The 13,175-nt window shown below is 43.6% G+C and overlaps 1 protein-coding gene across 3 annotated transcripts in view; it reads left to right on the forward strand.

Annotated features, from left to right (window-relative positions):
• LRRC4B (leucine rich repeat containing 4B) overlaps positions 1–13,175 on the forward strand; it is a 134,876-nt gene that overhangs the window by 103,031 nt on the left and 18,670 nt on the right. The window contains exon 1 of one of the 3 annotated variants that reach the window (XM_033959832.1): positions 1,951–2,064. The exons of the other annotated variants lie outside the window; for them this stretch is intronic. The gene's annotated coding sequence lies outside the window, so the exon portion shown is untranslated. Of the gene's footprint in view, positions 1–1,950; positions 2,065–13,175 lie in introns of those variants that run through there. 3 annotated transcript variants of the gene reach the window in all.

Genomic DNA, 13,175 nt, shown 5'->3' on the forward strand with positions numbered 1-13,175 from the left:
TGAAAATGAGATCCTGCAAACAGGTACCAAGTGGCATGAAAGAAAGTCTGTCTGGACTTCCCTTTCTCTTAGTCCCATCCTAAACCCAAGACTGCTTAAAATTTGTCCAAAACCTGCAGTTTGGTTCGTGTACCGCAAGACTTCACGTCTCTTAAACCCAATGCATGTTATCTTGGGCTCAGTCCAGGGATGCTTAAAACCACATCCCTTTTCTCTTCAGTTGGGCTGAAAGTGATTCCATCTTTATTATCTGTCTTGTCTCCTTCATTCATTCACTCAGTCCAGACACCTTAATTTCCTGCTGTTGACAGGCAGAGAGATGTACAACTAGCCAGGCCCAAATTCTTAAGCAGAATCTCTCCCAGTTCAATCCCCATCCCTGCCTAAAAGTGAAAAAAAGCAGAGGCTGCCATTTTCAAACACCTGCCCTGGGCTCCTCCGTCTGCAGCGCTTTCTGATCCCCAGAGTGCACCACGCTGCTATTTAATCTGGTTTCAGAAAGTTTGACTCATAGGGCAGGAATGAATGACCTCTATCCCTCGCATACGTATAAATTGGAAAGAATGAAAGTTCACAGTAGGAGCAGCTGAAGTGCAGTATTTCTTCAGAGAGAGGGGGTAGCCTGCACAGAAGTAGGTGGCAAAATGCAGGTAACCAGCTGAAATGACTCGGAGAATATTAATATCTGCTAGGTTGTTTTCTGTCAATCTTTGGGCAGAGCAACAGGAAAATACCTGATTTTTTTTTTTCCATTTTTTCATACTAGTGTTCAGTCTTCCAAAAAACATGGGGCTGACTGTTCAGGAAAAACACACACACTTTCCAAAAACCTGTGCACATTAATGACACATTTAGGAGTTTAGCAGCAATTTTCAAAACTAATCTCAAAATTTAAGCTTGTAAATTTAGAGAAATGGATGTCCAGTCTAAATTTATGAGCATAATTTGAATTTTTAGTTTAAAAATTAGGTTTCGTTTTTTTTCTCTGCCCTAAATGTTCCCCTGTTGTCACCAGCCTTTTCTGCTCCTAAATTTAAGAGTTCCTTGAAATTTTAAGTATAAATTCAAGAATTCAACTCTAGAAAATTGTCTGAATGGCCAATTTCAGAGTCTAACTCCTTTTACTTATTTGACTTATAGGACAGATAATAAACCTTGATTCAACAAGACAAAGAGGGTCTTTTACTAAGGCGTGCTAGCTGATTATATTCCATGGACGCATTAGCATATGCTAAATTGGCTAGAGTGCCTTAGTAACAGACCCCCAAAGCCTCTCAAGTCCAAGAAGAGAAGAACCACCATTTGGAGCATAAGAAGTGACTGAATTATCCCCCAATTTGAAGCTACGTCTCCTGTCAGGGCAGCCCACAAGTAGCAGTGGTCAGGCAGTGAACAGCTAAGCAAAGACTTTTCAAGGTGAGTGTCTGTAGCACAAGGAAGTTCTAAGTGGGAGATAGGCAGGGTGGAGGGGGAGAGGGAGAGGGTAACCTGTTCAAAGGTCTCTCTCCTTACATGTCTGCGTTGTGTGAACACTTTTACACTGGTCAGTATTACTGGTCAGATGAGGCTTATTTACATTCACACGTAGCTGCATATTTCAGCTCTGGCCCTGCTTCTTCCAAACTGTACCCCTGGGAACAGAGGCACCATCTTATCAGGTTGCACAATTTTTCAATCTCATGTAGAACAGGTTAGAAATGTAGAAAATGCTTTAAAAATGTGACACCGACGGGTAGTAATTGTCCTGCTGGTGAGAAGGGTTTGGCTTGGCTGATAAACTCTTTGGGTTAGTCCACACCTGTGTGATTCATTTGCGGCGGTTATGCTTATCTGTTTACAGAAGGAGAAGCAGCAAGAACCCCTCTTGCTTGGTTTCATCAGTGATCTCCAAGTGGCTGCCATGAAAGTGCTCGTGAAGAAGTTTTCCCCTGAGAGATATTGAATTTGAGATGCACTGGAAGCTTAGGTGAACAGCTATTGCCACAAGGAAAGTGGCTGGAAAACACGGAGGTGCATCAGGAAATCCTGGATGATCCTTTCCAAGGGAACCATATGTGCTGGGAGGTGAGAGGCTGATAAGCACAGATGGAGAAAGGGACCTTGGGGTAATTGTGTCTGAGGATCTAAAAGCATCTAAACAGTGTGATAAGGCGTAGCCAGAAGAAGGAAGGTGTTGATGCCCTTATATAGGTCAATGGTGAGGCCACACTTGGAGTATTGTGTTCAGTTTTGGAGGCCATATCTGGTGAAGGATATAAAAAGACTTGAAGCGGTCCAAAGGAAGGCGATGAAAATGGTAAGGGGTTTGAACCAAAAGAAGTATGAGAAGAGAATGGAAGACCTAAATATGTATACCCTGGAGGAGAGGAGGGACAGGGGAAATATGATACAGGCGTTTAAATACTTGAAAGGTATTAATATAGAACCAAATCATTTCCAGAGAAGAGAAAATGGTAAAACTAGAGGGCATAATTTGAGGTTGCAGGGAGGAAGACTCAGGAGCAATGTCAGGAAATTCTTTTTCACAGAGAGGGTGCTGGATGCCTGGAATGCCCTCCTGAGGGAAGTGGTGGAGATGTTTTCCTTTTTAGGTGATGGAATTCAAAAAAGTATAGGATAAAAACAGAGAATCTCTAATTAGAAAACAAATGGTTTAAATTAAAGAACTAAGCTTGGTACTGGACAGACTTGCACGATCTGTGTCCCATATATAATGATTTGGTGTAGGATGGGCTGGGAACTCCACTATCTTGGAACATGAAGATGTTACTAGCTAGACTTTACAGTAGATATCCTGTAAACAACGGGATGGTTGGATAGGCTGGAGTGAACTTAGATAGCAACTTCAGCAGTTGGAATCTAGGACAATACTAGGTGGACTTTAGTCTATGACCCAGAAATATCAAAGAAGAGAAATTAATTTAATCACATATTTTAATGACAATACCTAATGGGTAAACTGGATGGACTGTTCAGGTCTTTATCTGCCATCATTTCATTTATTATTTACATTTCAGGGATGGGCCAAGTCCAAAAATCCACTGTGTTGGACTCTTCCCACTTCTACATTGAGCTGTGATGCCAGATGTACATGGTCAAAGCACGCAACTCTTTCTAGATATCAAATCCAACTCCGTCCCTTACTGTCCCAGCGTCAGAGTAGCCTGTGAAACTTCTGAACTTATCTGTTATTCCTTTAACTATGAAAGCACATTGGAGACAGGAGTGAGTTACATCATGTTTTATATTGTATAGTCAGAGCTGCGATATACACGGCAAATTAGGTCCAAGGATCCATTAAATGAGAGATTTGGAGGGCTGTTTTGTGAGGTTAAACTTTAGCCAAAAAATTAGATTTCCTGCTTGGTGTCATCCCATGAGGATGACATTTTAATAATGTGGAACAATATGGATCAGATGTCTTCCACTTCACAGAACAACACAATGAATGAAATTATAATCTGGTCTATTTTGTGGTACCTCAGCCCTGAGGAAGAGTATTGAAACATGAATTCATGTCGGGAGAGGTGGCCATTTAAAGAGAGAAATCAAATGACAAACTGAACAGATAAGTTAAATTATTAAAAACTAAGGAGGCTATAAAGTATTTATAGATATACATACAGATGAAATGGATCAATGAAAAAGTTGGCTGGCTGTGAGCTAAATATATCAAGCTCTAAAGCTGTCTGAGGATCCACAAAAATATTTCAAGACTTCCCCCTGTTTTACTAAGGTGCACTATGTATTTTAGCACACGTGTATGCTAATGTGTTAGCGTTTAGCGTGTGGTTAGCGTGCACTAAAATGCTTAGCGCACCTTTGTAAAAGGAGCCCTTTGTTAGGTCTGGTAGAGATTGTATTGACTGCTTTACACTTTGACTTCAGAGACATGCCTATTTTTGGAGTGTTGATTTCTGTATTATTTATTTATTGACGAATGATTATCTTGCTTTGCAAATCTGATTTATCATCATCTTTTTTCAGTCGTTCTTTTTATAGCCTTGTCCTCTATCTCAGACTCCTTTAGTACTGTTCTCCGTATTTATGACTTGATCTTTAGGTGTATTTTACTGTTGATTTCAATTGTATTGTACAATATACATGATTTTGAACTATTAAGTCTTTGACCTATTAGGAGAATGGAATAAAAAATGTTTTTGATTTTTTTTTTAAATGCTGGTTGTGGTTTCTCCCTTGCAGCCAATGAAATCTGGCATCATTGGAACAAATTTCCATGGGCAACTACAGACCTGTGAGTCTTACGTCTGTCCCTGGAATGATGGTTGAAGCACTGATTAAAGATAGCATAGTCTGGCACATGGATACATACAACCTGATGAAAGCCAGTCAACATGGCTTCAGGAAAGGGAAATCATGTTTGACGAATTTACTTCAATTTTTTGAGACCGTGAATAAACAAATTGATAGTGGAGAACCGGTGGACATAATATACTTGGACTTCCAGAAAGCGTTCAACAAGGTTCCACATGAAAGATTTCTCAGGAAACTTCAAAGCCATGGAATAGAGGGAGATATACTTAGATGGATAGGCAAATGGCTGGAGAACAGAAAGCAGAGTGTGGGCATAAATGGGAAGTTCTCAGACTGGGTGAAAGTGACTAGCGGTGTGCCCCAGGACTCGGTACTTGGGCCCATCTTATTTAATATTTTCCTCAATGACCTAGAAGAAGGAACATCCAGTGAGATCATCAAGTTTGCAAACAACACAAAGCTATGCCGGACAATCAGATCGCAGAAGGATAGCGAGAAACTCCAGAGTGACTTGTGTCAGTTAGAGAAATGGGCGGAGAAATGGCAGATGAAGTTTAATGTGGAAAAGTGCAAAGTAATGCATTTAGGCAGAAAGAACAAGGAAAATGGGTAAGAACGAACAAGAAAAGGACCTGGGTGTACTGATAGATAGGACCCTGAAACTGTCGGCACAATGCGCAGCAGCGGCAAAGAAAGCAAATAGAATGTTAGGCATGATAAAGAAAGGAATTACGAGTAGATCGGAGAAAGTTATAATTCTGCTTTATAGGGCAATGATCAGACCACACTTGGAATACTGTGTCCAACATTGGTCTCCCAACATATAGAAGGATATAAAACTGCTGGAGAGGGTACAGAGACAAGCAACGAAGCTAATAAAAGGTATGGAGAACTTGGAATACAAAGAACGACTTAAGAGACTAGGATTGTTCTCCCTTGAGAAAAGGAGACTGCGAGGGGATATGATCGAGACTTTCAAAATACTGAAAGGAATCGACAAAATAGAGCAGGAAAAAAAAAATTATTTACAATGTCCAATGTGACATGGACAAGAGGACATGGACTGAAGCTAAGGGGGGACAAGTCCAGGACAAATATCAGGAAGTTCTGCTTCATGCAACGAGTGGTGGACACCTGGAATGCTCTCCCAGAGGAGGTTATTGCGGAATCCACCGTTCTAGGATTTAAAAGCATCTCCTTACGAGAGGCATAGAGGGATATGGGTGACTAAAATTACCCCAGGTGTACACCTGGCTGGGCCTCCGCATGTGCAGACCGAAGGTCTGATGCGGAGATGGCAATTCTTATGTTCTGTTTTTTTTTTTTTAAGTAGCATTTTTTGGTTTTAAATGTTGAATTAAGAAGCCATTCATCTATGCTAGTTATTTTTAAGTGTTTATTTGATTTTGAGAGTTTTTATCGAGTGGAGTGAAAAGGGAAGATATGAATTGCTTGTTTACTCTTTCCAAAAATACAAGGACTTTGGGGCATGTGATGAAGCTACTAAGTAGTAGATTTAAAATAAACCAGAGAAAATATTTCTTCACACAATGTGTAATTAAACTCTGGAATTTGTTGCTGGAGAATGTGGTGAAATCAGTTAGCTTTGCTAAATTTTAAAAAGGTTTGGATAATTTCCTTAAAGAGAAGTCCATGGGCCATTATGGAGATGGATTTGAGGAAATCCATTACTTATTCCTAGGATTAGAAGCATAAAATCTGTTTTACTTCTTGGGACCTGGGTTGGCCACTGTTGGAAACAGGACCCTGGGCTAAATGGATCTATCTGGGTACTTGGGACCTGGGTTGGCCACTGTTGGAAACAGGACCTTCGGTCTGTCCCAGTACGGCAGCTCTTGTGTTCTCATGATAAAAGTTTAATCTAACCAGGAGTAAGATGTTGAGGGTTCCTTTTTTTAAACTTCGTACTACTATTTTTATGGTACTATTTGGTGATTATTTTTCTTTGAGTTTGAGTTGTTATTTTATTTTACTTTATGCACTTTGACCCCGTGAGAGGACTTGTTGAAAAGAATGAACCAACATTTGTGGCTCAGAAGCTGCTGCCTGTGTGGACCATAAGAGCATAAGAATTGCCACTGCTGGGTCACCAGTGGTCCATCGTGCTCCTGCGGCGGCCCTTAGGTCAAAGACCAGTGCTCTGAATCTAGCTTTACCTGCGTACGTTCTGATTCAGCAGGAATTTGTCTAACTTTGTCTTGAATCCCTGGAGGTTGTTCTCCTATATAACAGCCTCCAGAAGAGCGTTCCAGTTTTCTACCACCCTCTGGGTGAAGAAGAACTTCCTTACATTTGTACAGAATCTATCCCCTTTCAACTTTAGAGTGCCCTCTCATTCTCTCTACCTTGGAGAGGGTGAACAATCTGTCTTTATCTACCAAGTCTATTCCCTTCATTATCGTGAATGTTTCAATCATGTCCCTCTCAGTCTCCTCTTTTCAAGGGAGAAGGGGCCCAGTTTCTCTAATCTCTCACTGTACGGCAACTCCTTCAGCCCTTTAACCATTTTAGTCGCTCTTCTCTGGACCCTTTTGAGTAGTAGTGTCCTTCTTCATGTAGGGTGACCAGTGCTGGACACAGTATTCCAGGTGGGGGCGTACCATGGCCCTGTACAGTAAGTAGCATGATAACCTTCTCCGATCTGTTTGTAATTCCCTTCTTAATCATTCCTAGCATTCTGTTCGCCCTTTTCGCCACTGCCGCGAACAGCTTCATTGACTTGTCGAGCAGTATCAGATCTCTGTTGAACTGCTTAGTGAGATTCATTCACTCGTTTTGCGAAACAGTATTGGCGGGCTGTTACGTCTTCTTTTTAGTCATTTCATTTATGTTTATATATACATATATGTGTGTGTATGTTATATTTGCTTTGGAACATTTTATATGTTAGTGGCATAAATACTGTGAATATACTATGGCTGAGCCATTGTGGCATATCTACTAATAAAGTGACTTTTCTCATTGTGTGTTCATTGTATGTGTTCACGTCTCGTTGTGGAGGCCCGTCTTTGGCTTCCAAGTCAGTGCACCTGACTCAGCCCATCATTAAGATGGGACATGACTCACGTCAGGCTTCTGTAAGAATATTATTGCTAAAGTAAAGCCTTCTTGTACATTTGTATTCCACTTTTTTGGACTGCTTTGTGCTACGGTTTCCTCTACTGTGTTTCCTTTTTGCGCTTCATAAAGACATGCCCATTTTCCAGAGATGTAGAAATGAGGGGAAGTTTGTCCAAGTACAGGATAAGTTTATAAATCATTTTCACATGCATAGATGAATATGTGTTTGCAAAATGCCCCTTATAAAGTTAGCTGTCCATAAAGTGCATGCAATTTGTACGTGACTGATATGGGCCTGCTCTGGGGTGGAGTTTGGTCAGAGTACAGGCGGAATTGCGATTTACACATGTGTTTTATAAAATACAAGCAATGGCACATATAGCTATTGAGCTGATGAAGATGCACAAGGGTTCATTATAACCCTGATTTCTGCAAGACTGCTGCCAATATTTCACAAAGGCTAAACTAGGTGCCCCAGTGTCCTCTCCCCCAGGCAACGTTTTTAAATAAATTACCCACATAGCACCTCGTGCATAGGTCCCTTCATCAAATATTTCATATCTTGTGGATGGTCGTGCCTGAGGCATAGCCACAGGTGAGCCTGGGCAGGCAGAGGCCCACCCACTTTTTCTTCAGGCCTACCCAGTGGTGATACACATTGTTCATGGGTCCTGGAGATCCCTGTCAGTTACACCAGCTGAACAGTCCTATCTGGAGTTCCAAGCAGACTCATATTCCTGGCAGTCGGCAGAATGCTTGCAATTGGCAACGCCAACACTCCCCCTCAGTTCACTGGACCCTGTGGATGCACGCCAGTTCACAACCAGTATGAGCTTTTCTCATGCTGGCTGGCTGATCACAAGCCAGCAGGTCAATTGAAATGCCCTTGGGTTATGTATATCCCAGCAGTTCAGAGCAGGATTAATCTGCATTGATTATGCTCTGTGCCAAGTTTTGGGGAAATATAATCACAGGTTTCAGACGAAAGAGGAAATGTGAGAGAGCAACTCCACTGACTCTAAGCTGCTCAGGATACGTTAATAGCAACAGTAAGGCCCAGATTCTCTAGATGACACTTGGATTTTAGGTGCTGGTAGGTGCCCAAACTCAGTTAAAAAAGCACCACTGAAACACCGTTTTTAACTGAGTTTCAAGATACCCACTGGTGCTTCAAAATTCGGCTTTAGGTGCCTAACACCACCGTGGGAGTAGCTAATGCTGGAAGTGGCGTTAGGCAGCGTAAAGTGCCTACAGAGACGCAATTCACATCATAGGTACGTGCAGGAAAACCCTGGCCTACATTTCTGGTGCCTACCTTTGCTGTGGGCGCGATTATGTACCCGATGCCATTATGTTATTGACACGTGCTTGGCAGCCGCCAACAGCAGCATCGGTTACAGAATCCAAGCCTTAGTGCCCTGCTTTTGTCCTGATTTCTGAAACACACTGATCTAGTGATGCTTTGAAAATCCTTCTCATGGTGGTTAGACCACAGAGTGATCAGCTGCCAGGACAAAAGCTAGTCGGTGGGGGCTTATATATGGGACCGGCAATGGCAGAAGGGAACAAGAGGCAGGGGTGCAGATGCTCCCATGAGTAGAGAGGAATAGGCAAGGGAAGAAGCGAGGGGTAAAAACTGGAGATGGAAGGGATTGGAGAGAAAGGAGTAGGAAGGGAAGGAGAGAGGATAATGGAGAGAGCTAAAAAATGTGAACAAAGCCATGAAGGAGGGAGAACAAAAGCCAACAAATGGAGGTGAAGTGGAAGCTGATAAGAGAGATTTAAAAAGACAGATCCTGGGCTCTGGTGAATGCAGGAATGGAAGTATAGATGTATCCTGACCATTATTCTACTATATTTTCAAAAAGCACAGTTCCTTACCGTAACAGGTGTTATCCAGGGACAGCAGGCAGCTATTGTCACATATGGGTGACGTCATCGACGGAGCCCGGATGCGGACGCCTCACAAGCAGACTTCCTTGAAGAAACTCGAAGTTTCGAGTTGCCTGCATCACACATGCGCGAGTGCCTTCCCGCCCAGCACAGGGCGCATCTCCTCAGTTCAGATAGCTAGCAGAGAAGCCAACCAGGGGAGGTGGGTGGGTTGTGAGAATAGCTGCCTGCTGTCCCTGGATAACACCTGTTACGGTAAATAACTATGCTTTATCCCAGGACAAGCAGGCAGGTATTCTCACATATGGGTGACCTCCAAGCTAACCAGAATGGGATGGTGGGAGTGTTGGCAATTTAGGAGAATAAATTTTGTAATACTGTTTGGCCAAACTGTCCATCCCGTCTGGAGAAAGTATTCAGACAATAGTGAGAAGTGAAGGTATGAATTGAGGACCAAGTAGCAGCCTTGCAAATTTTCTCAATAGGTGTAGATCTGAGGAAAGCTACCGAAGCTGCCATAGCTCTAACTTTATGGGCTGTGACTTTACTATGAAGGAGTAATCCAGCCTGGGCATAGCAGAAAGAGATGCAAGCCGCCAACAATTGGAGATGGTACGTTTAGAAATAGGATGTCCTAACTTATTTGGGTTGAAGGAAACAAAAAGTTGAGGAGCAGTTCTGTGTGGTTTGGTGCGTTCCAAGTAGAAGGCCAAAGCACGTTTACAGTCCAGAGTATGAAGAGCTGATTCTCCTGGGTGAGAATGAGGCTTTGGAAAAAACACTGGAAGTATGATGGATTGGTTGAGATGAAATTCTGAGACCAATTTAGGTAGGAATTTCGGATGATGCGAATAATGCTAAAGGTGTCCAAGTAGCTCAAGCGGGAACATCCCCACTGAGACGTAACAAACATACAACATGGAGGGCTATGTACGTAAACGCCCACAGTCTGGGAAACAAGATCCTGGAATTAGAAACAGAAATGAGGAATGCTGACCTGAATGTGGTGGAGATATCTGAGACCTTGCTCACGGACTCCCATGGGTGGGACATGGTCATACCGGGTTACAACTTGCTTCGCCGGGACAGGGAGGGCAAAATGGGAGGAGGTGTAGCATTATATACTAAAGATGACATTAAGGTCACCAGAATCACAGATGTCCACTACACTGGGGAATCCCTTTGGGTAAATTTGGCCAGAGGGAAGGACAAATGCCTGTATCTTGGCGTAATATACAGACCCCCAAGACAACAGGATGACCTAGATATGGAATTAATCGGAGATATAGAGAATATCACCTTGCGTGGGGACACAGTATTGTTAGGTGACTTCAACATGCCTGATGTGGATTGGAACACGCTTTCCTCTGCTTCCGTCAGCAGCAGGAGGCTATTAAACTCTATGAAGGGAGGCAACTGGTGTTGGAACCAACAAGGGATCAAGCAATACTGGACCTGATACTTACCAATGGAGAAAGTGTCACAGAGGTCTCGGTGGGCGACACATTGGCCTCCAGTGACCACAACATGGTATGGTTCAATCTCAGGAAAGGTTTCACTAAATCTACCACACTGACCAAGGTCCTCAAATTCAAGGACACAAACTTCAAAGAAATGGGAGACTTCATTCACCAGGCGCTACAAAGCCAAGCAGAAACCGATAACGTGGAAGAAATGTGGTCGACTTTGAAAGCCACCATACAAGAAGCAACAAACTGCTATGTTAAATCAGTAAGTAAACGGCGAAGGAACAATAAGCCAAGTGGTTCTCTGCGGAGATTTCGGACCTCATCAAGGAGAAGAAAAAAGCATTCATCTCTTACAAACAATCAGGGAAACAGGACTCTAGGGAAGTCTATCTGGCCAAGTCAAAAGCCTTCAAAACAGCAGTTAGGGAGGCCAAATTCCGCATGGAGGAGTCTCTAGCGAAGAACATCCAGAAAGGAGATAAATCCTTCTTCAGGTATATCAGTGACAGAAATAAGAACTCAGGCGGGATAGTACGTCTTAGGAAACCAGACGGAGACTATGTAGAAGCGGACTCGGAAAAAGCCCAACTGTTAAATGGATATTTCTGCTCAGTCTTCACCTGCGAGGTGCCAGGACTCGGCCCTCAGCTACAGACAAGGGTTGACGCAGATGACCCGTTTAGTAATTTCGAGTTTACACCCAGCGGTGTCTACTGCGAGCTGTCAAAGCTTAAGGTTAACAAGGCAATGGGGCCTGACAACCTACATCCCAGGGTGCTCAGGGAGTTGTGTGATATCTTGGCGGAACCGCTATCCGCGCTCTTCAATCTCTCCCTTAGTACGGGTAACGTCCCGTTGGACTGGAAGACGGCTAACGTCATTCCACTCCACAAGAAAGGCTCCAAGATGGAGACAGCAAACTACAGACCGGTGAGTCTCACATCAATAGTGTGCAAACTAATGGAAACTCTAATCAAACGCCAATTGGACACGATCCTGAATGAGGAGAATCTACGGGATCCCCGTCAACATGGATTTACTAAGGGGAGATCCTGCCAATCCAACCTGATCAGCTTCTTTGACTGGGTGACGAGGAAGCTGGATGTTGGGGAGTCCCTAGACATCGTATACCTGGACTTCAGTAATGCATTCGATAGCGTACCACACCGCAGGTTGCTGAGCAAGATGAGATCTATAGGATTGGGCGACACATTGACGAAATGGGTTGGGAACTGGCTTGGAGGTAGGCTTCAGAGGGTAGTGGTGAATGGCACCCCCTCCGAAATGACGGAGGTAATCAGTGGAGTGCCGCAGGGCTCGGTCCTGGGCCCGATCCTATTCAACATCTTTATAAGAGACTTGGCAGAAGGGCTCCGAGGTAAAATAACATTATTCGCCGATGACACCAAACTAAGCAATGCAGTGGGCAAAAACAAAGCAGACATAAATTCAATGTCCGACAACATGATGCACGACCTATTCCTACTGGAGCGCTGGTCTAGGTCCTGGCAACTCAGCTTCAATGCCAAAAAATGCAAAGTCATGCACCTGGGCAGCCATAATCCATGCAAGACTTACACCCTTAATGGCGAGATCCTAACAAGAACTGAAGCAGAACGAGACTTAGGGGTGATCGTCAGTGAGGACATGAAGACTGCCAATCAAGTGGAGCAAGCTTCATCCAAGGCAAGGCAAATCATAGGTTACATACGCAGGAGTTTCATCAGCCGTAAGCCTGAAGTCATTATGCCATTGTATAGATCCATGGTGAGGCCCCACCTGGAATACTGTGTGCAATTCTGGAGGCCGCATTACCGTAAGGATGTGCTGAGACTGGAGTCGGTCCAGAGAATGGCCACCCGGTTGGTCTCGGGACTCACGGATTTCCCGTACGAGGAAAGGCTGGATAAGTTGCAGCTGTACTCACTCGAGGAACGCAGAGAGAGGGGTGACATGATCGAGACATTCAAGTATCTCACGGGCCGCATCGAGGTGGAAGATGATATCTTCTTTTTCAAGGGTCCCGCGGCAACAAGGGGCATCTGTGGAAAATCAGGGGCGGGAAACTGTACGGGGATACCAGGAAATTCTTTTTCACTGAAAGGGTGATTGATCGCTGGAATAGTCTTCCACTTCAGGTTATTGAGGCCAGCAGCGTGCCTGATTTTAAGGCCAAATGGGATAGACATGTGGGATCTATTCACAGAGAAAGGTAGGGGAGGGTCATTGGAGTGGGCAGACTAGATGGGCCGTGGCCCTTATCTGCCGCCTATTTATATGTTTCTATGCTTCTATGTTTACTTTGTCATGATGGAACACCGTGAATGGTGGGTCAGTAACTAAAGCTTGCAGCTCACTGACTCGTCGAGCAGAAGTGAGGGCAATGAGAAACACCACTTTCCAAGTGAGATACTTCAGATGAGCCTTATCCATTGGTTCAAATGGAGGTTTCATCAG

Source organism: Geotrypetes seraphini, chromosome 10 (assembly GCF_902459505.1).
Source record: "Geotrypetes seraphini chromosome 10, aGeoSer1.1, whole genome shotgun sequence".
NCBI lineage: Eukaryota > Metazoa > Chordata > Amphibia > Gymnophiona > Dermophiidae > Geotrypetes > Geotrypetes seraphini.